Source organism: Chelonia mydas, chromosome 2, assembly GCF_015237465.2.
Source record: "Chelonia mydas isolate rCheMyd1 chromosome 2, rCheMyd1.pri.v2, whole genome shotgun sequence".
Classification (NCBI taxonomy): domain Eukaryota; kingdom Metazoa; phylum Chordata; order Testudines; family Cheloniidae; genus Chelonia; species Chelonia mydas.
The window spans coordinates 250,932,807-250,946,731 of NC_057850.1; positions in this window are offsets into that span (position 1 = coordinate 250,932,807).

Below are 13,925 nucleotides of genomic sequence, written 5' to 3' on the forward strand. Positions count from 1 at the left end.
CCAGTGAAAGCTCTTCACAAACGGATCTTGCTACATAACCACGTTGCTTTAGCAGTTTTATTTTTTCCACAGTTCGGGGATTGTTACTTTTTAGTGTCCTTCACTTTTGTTGTAATGCTGGGCCCCTCTGGAGAGGGAGTGAAAGGTACCACATAGCAACACCCATTTTCCCAGCGTTCCCTATACAGATAAAACACTGTTTCACTGAAACCTGGAATAGGTTTAGTCACACCCTTTTCAATGGCATGTAGCTGTTAACTCCACCTCGTCGTGGAGATTCTGTTGATCTGGATGGAGCATGGTAGGCTCAAGATAACAAATTGAGAAGGATGTGTGACAGGTTCCCGCTGGAGTGCCACCTGGAACTGGGGTACTGCTGAGCCCTCTGACCCACCAGCCTGGGCTTCCTCTCACACTGTGCTGCCGTGACAAGCTGCAGACCATGCACGGCTACAGGCTGGGGACCGACTGGCTAAGCAACAGTTCTGCAGAAAAGGACCTGGGGATTACAGTGGATGAGAAGCTGGATATGATTCAGCAGTGTGCCCTTGTTGCCAAGAAGGCTAACGGCATATTGGGCTGCATTAGTAGGAGCATTGCCAGCAGATCGAGAGGGAAGTGATTATTCCCCTCTATTCGGCACTGGTGAGGCCACAGCTGGAGTATTGCATCCAGTTTTGGGCCCCCCACTACAGAAAGGATGTGGACAAATTGGAGAGAGTCCAGCGGAGGGCAACAAAAATGATCAGGGGGCTGGGGCACATTATTTAAGAAGAGAGGCTGAGGGAACTGGGCTTGTTTAGTCTGCAGAAGAGAAGAGTGGCGGGGGGGGGGGAGGGGGAACTGATAGCAGCCTTCAACTACCTGAAGGGGGGTTCCAAAGAGGATGGAACTTGGCTGTTCTCAGTGGTGGCAGATGACAGAAGGAGCAATGGTCTCAAGTTGCAGTGCGGGAGGTCTAGGTTGGATATTAGGAAACACTATTTCACTAGGAGGGTGGTGAAGCACTGGAATGGGTTACCTATGGAGGTGGTGGAATCTCCATCCTTAGAGGTTTTTAAGTCCTGGCTTGACAAAGCCCTGGCTGGGATGATTTAGTTGATGTTGGTCCTGCTTTGAGCAGGGGGTTGGACTAGATGACCTCCTGAGGTCTCTTCCAACCCTAATCTTCTATGATTCTTGCCTGGCCTCTTCTGCTTCCATTTCTTTTTTCTGTAATTGTTTTAATTCCAAAAGTCTTGTATGTTCTTTCCCCTTCTCTTCTGCCTGAAATCTGCACAGCTCCAATTTCGCAACTGTTTCACTGCTTTCACTCATCTTCCTGCTTTGCTGTCCCTAATTCCCTTGCCCGAAACAAGCAAACAGAAAACAACAAACTGGTAACCTCTTTGACTGATCTCAAGCACCACACTTAAAATCTCACTTAAAATCACCACCAGTGTATGAAGCGCAAATTTCACTCAGAACAACAAGCTGTGCATTGAACCCTCCTTGCTGTGCCACTGTGACAGGTTCCCCCAGAGAGGCTGAACTGCGGGAAGTGCTGAAGCCAGGCTAAAGCGATTTCTAGCCTGTGTATGAAAAACCTGGGATTTCCAAGCTGCGAAGCAAGTGCAGCTTGTACCTTGAGAATCTGCCAGCCTGCCTGTATTATCAGCCAGGGTGAGAATTTGCTAATTCATATCCTATCTTTCTCGTATTTTATGCTTAGGTTGTGTTTTTGTTTATTTACTAGGTAATCTGCTTTGATCTGTTTGCTATCACTTATAATCACTTAAAATCTGTCTTTTTGTAGTTAATAAACTTGTTTTATGTTTTAATCTGAACCAGTAAGTTTGGAGTGAAGGGCTGGGAAATCTTAGCTCAAGGGGCAGGGGCTGTTGCATTTCCTTTCCACATTGAGGGGGAGGGGAACTGGATAATAAATTCATACTGGTCGGGGTTTTGACCAGGGCCGGACGGTACAGCTCTGGAGTCCTAGGCTGGGAAGCCGGCGGTTATCTTGGCTGTAGCCTGTCTATTGTTGGTTCATGCAGTGCCTGGTCAGAGAACCTGCATGTAACTGCAGCTGGCTGAATCGCTACCTGTGTGAATGCTGGTGGAAGTGTAGGACCGGGAGCGGGTCTGCAGGTTGTCACAGCAGCACAGTGTGAGAGGGAGCCCAGGCTGGTGGGTCAGATGGCTCAGTGTTAACCCAGTTCCAGGTGGCATCCTGGGGGAACCTTTCTCAGGATGGTCTTGTGGGCCAGGTACTGGCCTGGGACTGAAGAGATCTGAGTTCAGTTTCTGTTTCTACCATACAGGCTTCCTGTGTGACCTGGGGCAAACCACTCAGGGGCAGATCCTCAGTGGTGTAAATTGCCATAGCTCCATTCACATCAGTGGATGTCTGGCAATTTATAGCATCTGTGGCTCAGTCCCTGCCTTGTAAATGAGGATAATTATACCATTCCTATCCATCTATTTAGATTATAAACTCTTTGGGGCAGGGACTCTCTCTTGCTATACATCTGTACAGCGCCTAGCACAATGGGACTCTGATCTCAGTTGAAGTATCTAGGTGTCTAACACAGCCTGGCATAAACTGAGACTCTGTTGTAAGCCTCTGGGTCAAACATAGCTTTGGCATGAAACATGTAATTAGTGTAAATTGAGAGTAAGTAGCAAGGTAGTGTAGCAGACAGCAGTCCAAGGGGACTGGTAAGGCAGATGGTACCAGAAAAAGCGGCTAGCAACAGAGTGTAAAAGAAAGCCCCTGCCCAGGCTCTAACCATAGCTAAGGCTACGTTTTAGTCATGGGTATTTTTAGTAAAAGTCACGGACAGTAAACAAAAATTCACAGCCCGTGACCTGTCCGTGACTTTTACTAAAAATACTCGTGAATAAAACTTGGAGGGGGGGGACTGCCCGGGGGCCCTGTGGATGCTGAGGGAGGGTGGCCCAGGTGCTGGTGGGGGGCAGGTGGCGGCACGTGGCCCGGGACTCCCACTGATCCTGGAGGTGGGGGTTGGCGGAGCCGGCAGGCTCCCTACCTGGCTCCGCGCCTCCGCCCCAGCAGCAGCAGAGTTTGGGTGTGGGAGGGGGCAAGGGGTTGGGACACGGGATGGGGTCAGGCGGGCTCTGGGCGGTGCTTACCTGGGGGGCTCCCTGGAAGTGGCGACATTCCCCTTGCTCAGCTGCTAGGCGGAGGCGTGGCCAGGCAGCTCTGCACACTGCCTCTGCCTGCAGGCACCGCCCCTGCAGCTCCCATCTGGGCTGGGCTGGCAGAAGGTTGTGTAACCCAGCACTTAATCTAGCCTGCAAGCTGTGTGTGTGCATGTGTGTATGCATGTGTGTAACCCCCATGCTTTAGGGTATAAGCCAACCTCAGACTAATAAGGGTTAGGAAAATCTTTCCCTAGGGGCAAGTTATTCTATAAGGCCCACATCCTCAGAGGTGTTTAGGCAGCTCACTCCCATTGATTTCAGTGGGAGTTTGGCGCCTAAGTACCATTGAGAATCTGACCCTAACTGCCTGCTGCAGGGTTCTTGTTACCTTCTTCTGAAAGTTCTGGTGCTGTCTAGTGCTGGAGACAGGATACTGGGCTAGCTGATCCAGTCTGGCAATTCCTATGCTTGTGTGTCAGACAAACACAGATCCTTAGCGGTATCCAGTAGGGTTGCTTGGGTGTAGGTAGGGCTAAATATGGTCCATGCTCTCAGCTCTTGCAGCAATTTGTTAACTAAGCAATGAAAAAAAATGAAATTCAGACACGAAAAAAAAGAAATCTCCATCCTTCTGCAGGGAGACGTTGCCGGAGGTTTTATTAAAAATGCCTCCGGTAATCGCATCAGGAGGTTAGTGGGCATTATGCAGCTTACTCTGCCGAGTGCATCTGAGATCAGAGAGTGGTACAGTGCAGGCAGTGAGAAGTAGCCGGAAGAGATTACAGTCTTTGTATCGTGGTTTGTTAACGTATTCGCGATTGAGTTTGTGATTTGCTAATAGAACATTCCAGATGAATCCAAGAGGGATTTTAGCTGCCTCTAAACTATGGGGTGTTTTTATTAATTTAGAAAAGGACATTTTACATTGGGGGAAACTTAATAAAGTATTTAGATGAGTGGCCATTTTTCTGCCTTTCTCCAATTGCTATTGGGGGCTAGGGAAGGCAGATAAGTGCTATTATCCTCATTTTATAGATGGAGAATTGAGGCCCAGGGCCTCAGCAGCTTTTAGGGTGCTAACTCCCAATGAAATCCATAGGAATAACATGCCTAAATACCCTGGAGGATCTGAGCCTTAGTAATTTACCCAAGGTCAAGCACCACATCTATAGTAGAAGAAGGAATGAAATGCAGGACTCCAGAGTCAGAGTCTAGCACCCTACCTACTGGGCCATCCTTCCTCTCTGCTCACTTGGGATGGGATTTGTCGAAGGACTTAAGTGCCCAATGCCCATTGGACTGCGACATTGATGGCCTGCAGTTCTGCAAGGTGAATTACTTAGAGGGTGAGCTCCCTGGGGCAAGGACTGTTTGTTTGTTTTGTTTGGTTCTGTTTGTACAGCGCCAGCACAGTCGGGTCCTTGTCCCTGACCAGGGTTCCTAGGCCCTACAGGAATGCAAATAAATAGTAATGCTAATAATTAATAACTGCCTTTGGCTGCTTTGAAAATCCCAGGTCATTTTCCTGCCAACCCAGGATTGTTCCCCACTGCATACTTCCTAGTATTTTGCCTAGTCTAATTTTACATGTCCCAAGCATTAGAGCTTGCGCTGCTATGTTACCGATTAATACCCTATACAAATGCTACAGTATTGTATAGGGGTAGCCCAGAATGCTGCAATACTGGGACCATGACAGTATGCTGTCGGAGCACCTTTTTTTCGAAGGGACACCTTGCCGTCAGGAAGTTCTTCCTTGATATTTAACTTATATTTTCACTTTCAGTCCATGCCTTGGATTGTTTCCAACACTTGTCTTTGGACCCCTTCTATTTCTGCTGAGTCTCCTCTGAGCTGGGGTGATCAGAACAGAACGCAGTCCCATAAAGAAGCTCTGTGGAAATTTAATAGAGGAAATATAGTCCTCTTTTAGAAGGTGTTTTCTGTGGAGTAGTTGCCAGTACAAAGTGCCTTTTTATCTACAGAGAATAGGAGCAGTCAATAGGACCCTGAGTAGGGTTGCCAGGCGTCCAGTTTTTGACCGCCGTCTGGGCCGTTAAAAGTCCAGTCAGTGTTGCAGCAGGGGCCCGCGGCTAAGGCAGGCTCCCTTCCTGCCCAAGCTCCGCGGGGCTCCCGGCAGCGGCCACCAGGTCCTAGCAGCCCCTAGGCGCATGGGTGGCCAGGGAGGCTCCGTGCACTGCCCCTGCCTCGAGTGCGGGCTCTGCAGCTTCCATTGGCTGGGAACTGAGACCAGTGGGAGCTGTGGGGGCGGCGCCTAAAGGCGTGAGGTCAGCGCACGGAGCCTCCCTGGCTGACCGTGTGCCTAGGGGGCGCTAGGACCTGGCAGCTGCTTCCTGGGAGCCACAGTAAATGTCATTGGGACCCCACCCCCTCCTGCACCCCAAACTCCTCATCCCTGGCCCTGCCCGAGAGCCTGCACCCCCAGCCGGAGTCCTCATCCCCCCCGTACCCCAACCCGCAGCCTGGAGCCCCCTCCTTCGCACCAAACCCCTCATCCCCAGCCCCACCCCAGAGCCCACACCCCCAGCCGGAGCCCACACCCCCTCCCTCACACTGAACCCCTTGGCCCCAGCCTGGAGCCCCCTCGTGCACCCCAAACCCCTCATCCCCAGCCCCACCCCAGAGCCCACACCCCCAGCCGGAGCTCACACCCCCTCCTGCACTCTGAACCCCTTGGCCCCAGCCTGGAGCCCCCTCTTGCACCCCAAACCCCTCATCCCCGGCCCCACCCCAGAGCCCACACCCCCAGCTGGAGCCCACACCCCCTCCCACACTCTGAACCCCTTGGCCCCAGCCTGGAGCCCCCTCCTGCACCCCAAACCCCTCATCCCCAGCCCCACCCCAGAGCCCACACCCCCAGCCGGAGCCCACACCCCCTCCCACACTCTGAACCCCTTGGCCCCAGCCTGGAGCCCCCTCCTGCACCCCAAACCCCTCATCCCCAGCCCCACCCCAGAGCTCACACCCCCAGCCGGAGCTCACACCCCCTCCCACACTCTGAACCCCTTGGCCCCAGCCTGGAGCCCCCTCCTGCACCCCAAACCCCTCATCCCCAGCCCCACCCCAGAGCTCACACCCCCAGCCGGAGCTCACACCCCCTCCCACACTCTGAACCCCTTGGCCCCAGCCTGGAGCCCCCTCCTGCACCCCAAACCCCTCATCCCGGGCCCCGCTCCAGAGCCTGCACCACCAGCCGGAGGCCTCACCCCCGCTCCTGCACCCCAACCCCCTGACCCAGCCCGGTGAAAGTGAGTGAGGCCTGGGGAGAGCAAGCGACGGAGGGACAGAGTGAGTGGGGATGGGGCCTCGGAGAAGGGGTGGGGCAGGGGCGGGGCCTACGGGAAGGGCGGGGCAGGGGTGTTCAGTTTTGTGCGGTTAAAAAGTTGGCAACCTTAACTCAGAGGGCTTTGTAAGCCCGGTGGCCTGTAGCCTGGGAGAGAAAGAGGTTAGTTGACTGAGCTCTCTGAGGGCCTCTGTTGGAGAGCAAGGGAAGGCGACAGAGCGAGGCAGTACCTCATTTACACATTCACTGCAGGAGGTTTGGGGATATGGGGTATAATTTGACTAAATTTTGTACTTGGGGCCCATATTTTTGAGATTACCTTGTTGAGTACCCGACCTGGGCAAAGCCTGGACAACGACTGGGTATGGGGTCACCCTGATGACAACTGATGCTTGCTGAAGTGGGGCAGAGGCCCTGGACAGCCCTATGGAGGGGGAGAAAGTGCATGTTTCCGGCTTGGTTTGAGGAGTATCTTTCTGGGTGGTAGGGGCTCTGAGGGGTTCCTGAGGTCACTGATCCCCTTGGATCTGAAAGAGCAGAGCAATGAGCTGTAATTGCCTTATGTGGACAGAGCTCACCAGAGGTTCCAGTTGCTGAGACACTGTCAAGCGGAGGTCAGAGCCCAGAAGTAGTTCTGGCCACCAAAGCAAGGCAGCAGTTGGGCCTGGCCATAGCACCCAGCATGCAGAGCGAAGCAGCATTTGGATTTGCCCCCAGCTTCCAGCAGGAGAGCAGTATGCCAAGTAATTGGTAGCAACTGTCTATGACTCCTGTCAACTGGTGAGGGGCCTCCCTGTCCTAGCTGCTGAAATCATTCATTATAGCAGGACAGGTGGTAGAGCCCCAGGACTGCCTACAAAACAGGGACCGTGATTTTCCTGGACTCTTGGAACCACAAACTGCGAGTGAGGAAGTTGGGGACCTGTGAACTGAGTGTGGGAGGCAGAACAAACACTGCATCAGCTGTTCAGGGTCCAATTGCATGGGACTGTGACTTATGCACCCTGAGGTAAATGGTGGTAGAAGGTGTTAAATTGTAAATTCTTGTCCCAGGTCAACCTGGCCTTTCCTTTTTCTTCCCCCTCCCCCCACCAATATAGTTAGTTTGTTTAAACCTCTGTGCTTGCGAATGGCAGGGCCGTCCTTAGGATTTATGGGGCCCTATGCAGTATTATTAAACTGGTGCCCCCATACCTGATGGCAACCTGGGCTCGCATGTGTATTTTAGATAAGGGTGGTCTTTTGATGGATTTATTTAAAAAACTATGAAGATCCAAGCATTTAAGGCTAAAGATGAATACTCAGATTGTTTTCAGAGTAACAGCCGTGTTAGTCTGTATTCGCAAAAAGAAAAGGAGGACTTGTGGCACCTTAGAGACTAACCAATTTATTTGAGCATAAGCTTTCGTGAGCTACAGCTCACTTCATCGGATGCAAGTTTCCACAGTATGCATCCGATGAAGTGAGCTGTAGCTCACGAAAGCTTATGCTCAAATAAATTGGTTAGTCTCTAAGGTGCCACAAGTCCTCCTTTTCTTTTTACTCAGATTGTGCATCTAAAAATCTATGCAAGGCTTTTTAGAGATGTGATTTTATAATCTTCAGCAATACACTAATGAAATATTTTTAAAGCAAATTTTCAATGGAGGTCCTGTAGACTAACATGTTCTGAGTAAATATTATTGTATTGCACAACTGTTTTTGTCAATACATTCAGAAACTGACAGTAGATACCTGGGGGTTGGCAAATGCCTGTTAAATGGCTTCATTACCACTTGACAGGTTTCAGAGCAGCAGCCCTGTTAGTCTATATCCACAAAAAGAAGAGGAGTACTTATGGCACTTTAGGGACTAACAAATTTATTGGAGCATAAGCTTTCGTGAGCTACAAGTGAGCTGTAGCTCACAAAAGCTTATGCTCCAATAAATGTGTTAGTCTCTAAGGTGCCACAAGTCCTCCTTTTCTTATTACCACTTGAATGGCTCTTTAACAATTTCAGTGTTGTGCTAATAGGTCTGGCAGGCTGGAAGGGCTTTTTCACTTTTAAGTACTAGATCCCCTCTGGAGGAAGACTCAGCAGGCTGCAGCAGCCAGCTGTGGTGGCAGCCTGCAGGAAGGGTCAAAACAGGGTTAGGAAGAGGAGGGAGGGTAGACACTGTGACCCAGGGGTGCCCCAAATTTTCCTGCGTCCTACGCAGCCACGTATGCTGCATATGCCTAAGGACGGCCCTGGCGAGTGGGTACAGATTTGCCTAGCGAAAGCACCCAGAGTGGTTATAGTTTCCCAGATTACTAGGTGAGGACCTGAGCCCAAAAAAGTTAAGAAATTGTAGAGAATCCCTTAAAATAAGTACAAGCCCTTGTTGCTGCATCCCTATTGGCAGAAGCGTTACAGCTTTCATTAGCCTTAGTAACGTCCTCAAAGGGCCAGAGAATTGGGCACAAATTTGACTAATTTAAGGACATGAAAGGGATGATTCTTTTTTAGCTGGGTAAAAGAAATCACCTCTTGCATTACATTTCAGAGCACAGTCCTTGCTTGTGTGTGTTGGATCCTTTAGGACTGCACCCTCTGAAAAGCCTTTGGATTCAAGGAAAAAGTCTGAAAAGACAATTACAGAAGGAGAAATGGGGTCTTTTCTTGAGGCACATTGGGACCAGACAGTAGCAATTTAAAGGATGACATACAGGATCCCTTTAAGTGAAACCTATTCATCAGAAGCGATGTACATACTCCTGGCAATGTAGCTGTTTCTCCACAAGGAGATACTCATAGCTCACATTTGTACTTGTGAAATGTTGAGCGTTGACTTCATAATTGCTGGATCTGCAGACAGGAGCTAACCAGGAAGTGTGTGTTGATGCATTTTCATAGGGCAAATGATATACTCATATTTAGGTGAGGAACTGTTGAAAGGTTCCCTTGCTCCGGTAAAATGCAGCAGTTTACTGTATTAGTATCAGGTATTGTAATGCGGATTATATTTATTTGGCAGAAGCTACTATAAATTCAATGAAAGACGATGTTTCAAAGAAAAGGAGTACTTGTGGCACCTTAGAGACTAACCAATTTATTTGAGCATAAGCTTTCGTGAGCTACAGCTCACTTCATCGGCTGCTTCAAAGGTTTCAGCTGTATATTCTTTTCACAGAATATATTTCATGGTTTTTTTAAAAAAACCTTCATTTGTGGGAGAAAACAAAATGTATCTGGTAGGCGGGAAAGAGGTTGCTTTAAGAGTCAAATTCCAGGAGAGGGATTCAGTGAAACTGGGTCCTGTCCATTTTAGCTGTACTATCAGAAGTTGAAGGCCTAGGACACACAGTTGGGCAGTTCCGATTCTAGCCACCAGAGTGCAATGGTGCACATCCACACTAGCCAGTGCAATACAGTGGACCAAATCCTACAGTCTTCATTGATGCACAACTCCTGCTGAGTGTGGGTCTCATAATTTGGCCCAATATTATGATTCAATATGAACGCTGAGCAGTTGCAGAAACTAAGTGGGGGATTGAGATCATATCATTGCCTGATAGCTTAGTGTGTTAACTCCAGGAGATTGTTCTGTAGCTTCTTGGATCGTTGTGTTTGCAGACATCAGGGTAACAACTAGTAACACACCCATTTGCTCTATCTATCTGGTATTCCTCTTGACTACAAAAGAACTTATTTTTTCAACAGTAACCTGCATCATTCAGCCTTTGTTGTTGGCCTATGGGCCTGATCTTGCTTCCCTTGAAGCCAGTTAGTTTTGCAGTTTGAATCACACATCTATTCCAATATAGGTTCTTATAACCCCTTCATTTCCATAGTAACTGCGTGCCTGCCAACAGTGCATTAAGCAACCTGACTAACACCAGTCCCCGGTATTTGATCCTTTTTCTCATCCTCTCCCCAGGGGGAGAGTTGTGTGTGCAGTGCATTGTTTTCGTAGGGTTGTTCCTTTTTAAAATGCCCCCATTGCTCCATGTTGATGTGAGAGAAGGCAGATCGAAGAAGAGTGCCTTGACTTACATTGGAGGTTGTGAAGTTTGGATTGGGCCCCAGGCCCGCTGACAGCAATTCCGGCCCCCGGGCAGAACAGTCAATGTCCCCCCTCGAAAGGGAAGGCTGAGGTTTACGACATTACTTTTTATGCTATTGATAACACATTAGAAACCACTATGGGTCTATTGTGGCATTGCTTGATCCAGTTAACTTTTTTTTTTCCGGTTACAGCACCAGTATTAAACAAATTGTGAGCCTAAATATAAGATGTCGAGTTTGTTATTTTGAATTATGTATTTAAATTAAATAAATACATTGTGGAATTAAATTAATTAATATATAAAACATTTAAAGAAGCACCAAGAAAACACCTAAAGTATCGAGTTGGCTAATGAAACACCTAATCGTGATTCATTTGTCATCAAAAGAGAGGGAAAAACTGATATACAAGAGGTAACTGAATATGACCAACAAAGTTAAAATATACAATACAATACTTGTGCTGCTGGTGCTGTGGGACATCAACACCCAGAGCAATGAGGAGATGGCAGGCGTGGTGTGCCACATCTACCGAGAGATCTCCTAGGAAGCAGCCGTGGTGAAGGCAGAGGGAAAACCCGCGCCTCATTCTCTGGCTGGGAGGTGGCCCCTCATCGTGATAGTGGCTCATCAGCCAGTGCTCGCGGCAGCAAAGCGGGGGCTGGCCCCCGCTGCCTCTCAGCAAACCTAGGGCAGCTCCGTTGGGTGACTGAGCTTGCTGGCTTGTGTCTAGGGAGGAGCTGCAGCCCTGGGGGAGGAAATCTGGTAGCGCGGAGGGAGCTTGTTTCTCTTTCAAGTCTCCCTGTCCTCAGCCTCGCAGCTGGAGAGCCGGCACGGCAGGCACAGCGGCTCCCGAGCAGCCAGAGGAGGCAGCAAGCTCCACGGTTCCCGGACTGCTGGTGCTGACGCTCTGCCAGACCAGCAGGGTGCAGCAGCGCTCTGGCCAACGGTTACTGGCACAGTGAGGGATGGCGCTCTGTACAGAGCAGCTGCTGCAGAAAACGAATTTCTTTCTTTTTTTAAATTGTAATTTTTATTTAAAAAATACATATCTATCCCATCCGCCCGCGCCCTTTTAGATCGCCGGGCCCCTGGGCAATTGACCCCTTTGCCCCCCCACGTTGGCGGGCCTGTTGGGCCCTTCTTCCCGGGGGAGTTGAGTCCACAGTTTCTGAGCAGCTCCTGAGCTTGTTAATGAGTTCTAGCGGTGGGATCTTTGGTTCAAAGGGGAACACGAGTTAGGAGCAGCTGTCTGAAGGTCCTAATCAATCAAACACTGCTAGGTCCCTACCGTATATACTCTTATACCTCCCTACTGTATGTTCCACTCCACGCATCTGATGAAGTGGGTTTTAGCCCACGAAAGCTTATGCCCAGATAAATTTGTTAGTCTCTAAGGTTCCACAAGGACTCTGCGTTGTTTTTGCTGATAGAAACACCGCTACCATTCTGAAAACTGTTAGGTCAATTACCAATCCCGTATTTCTGGGAATTTACACTCTACATTTCCTTCAGCTACAGCTAACTGTGAAGGCTGCTTTGAATGAGCTCCACAGCATTGCTACAGGTGAATACCACAAGAGCTAAACAAACCAGATACTTGAGTCTTCAAATGGGTGGATAGCAAAAATCAGCTCTTCAAGGCCTTAGCCTCTGGTGCATAAACATCACCAGCCGCTGCTGTTACAAAGACTGACTGCTTTCAGTAAATGCTGCAGACATTTGTTGCTGGTGCTAAATAATCATCCCCTATTTATTACAGATGATTTCTTTGCTGCAGCAGTACTGGAGAGCTGGGAAGTGGGTTGTTTGGCCATAACCTATTGTGCTGCTCTCGAAATGTTGTGTACCTTTTTGGAGGACGAATTGTTCTCAGCCCTTGGTTAGCTGCAGTCATTACTATCAACCATTGGGGTATTATCTGATGTACTTCACGTGAGGAAGCCTCCATATTTATTCAGGGCTAACATGCCGGCTGAACTTTAAAGAGATGTTTTGATTCATGATAAACACACCGAAGGTCATTAGTGTTCCAAGCCTCCATCGACAACGTTACGGATACAACCATGGAGATGGATCCAGTTACATGTAAACTGTCCCCCAACCCTGGCTAGAGCATAATTCCATTTTGTAGCTGTGTTAGGACTTTATCCATGTCTCTGCTCTGTGGATGCTCAAGTTAGGCACATGACAGATGGGCCCGCATACGCTTATTAAAATGATGCCCAGAGGTCCCAACCAAAATCAGGGCCCCATCACACCAGATACTGTACAGACACATAGTGAGATGCTGCCACTGCCCCAAGAAGCCACAGTCCAGAGCCAATATAGATAGAGAGCAGTATGGGAAAACGAGGCACAGAGCTCTTCAATGACTTGACCAAGGTTACCCAGCAGCAGAGCCAGGTATAGAATCTGCGTCTTCTGACTCCCAGTCTAGTGCTCTACTCACTGGATCATGCCACCTTCCCTATATAGTGTACAGAACTTGGTGTGTACCATATAGCTGTGATAAGTAGCATCTTCTTCGGTAACTTCCTTGTCCCTTCTAACTTCCCCCAGTGTAAGGTTGCCCTTGAATAGAAACATTTCCCCCACCCCAATGCACCTTCTGGAGCTGGCCCTCTCAATACCGCAGAGCCAAGCTGCTGGCAGGGGTGAAGTGACCATTTTGCAGCTAGCAACTGTCAGTTGCCTCTTCCAGCCAGAAGGGAGGTAAGTATCTTTGTGTTTTTCCCTTCCTATTGCAGAGGGAAGGCAGCATGGTTAGCCAGGAGCAGGCACTGAAGCTCTTTGGTGAGGCTGTGTCCAAGCTATTTGTGGTGGTGTTTTAATTCAGGGCTGGGGGTGTGCATCTGGCTTTCGGTGTTTGGCCTTTTGTAGGTGATGTGCAGATTCATAGACTCCAAAGCCAGAAGGGACCATGTGACCATCTAGTCTGGCCTCCTGCAAAACACAGGGCAGAGGACTTCCCCCGATTCTCGTTTAGAAAGCCTGTAGGGTTGGTAGATTCACGTCAAAGAGGTTTATACTGAAGCTGGCCACCTGCCTCGATCTGATCAGTTGTCCTTTTAGCAAAAACAGCCAAGAGCTTCTCTGCGCTTGAGCTGAAAATGAGTGAGGAAACCTTGTGAAAGGGCCATTCCAGTGCCCTGTGTGTTGGAGGCAAAGGTAGACCAGTTTAAGGATCTCTCTAAAGATGAATCCGTGGGGCGCTCGAGCTGCAAGGGGGGTACATTCCTTTGGGGTTTGCCATGATGATGAGGATATCGTTTAGAAAGAGGTCCAGTTTTGCCTTGTGAAGTGGGGGGTTTGTTCATATACTTAAAGGGGGGCTGTCACATTTTCATATCTCTTGGCTGAGGTGCATTCATGCAGAGCTTGAGCTCTGTTTCTTATTTTGATACATCTGTGCCTTCTAATGAAGGCTGATACTCTTGTGCGTT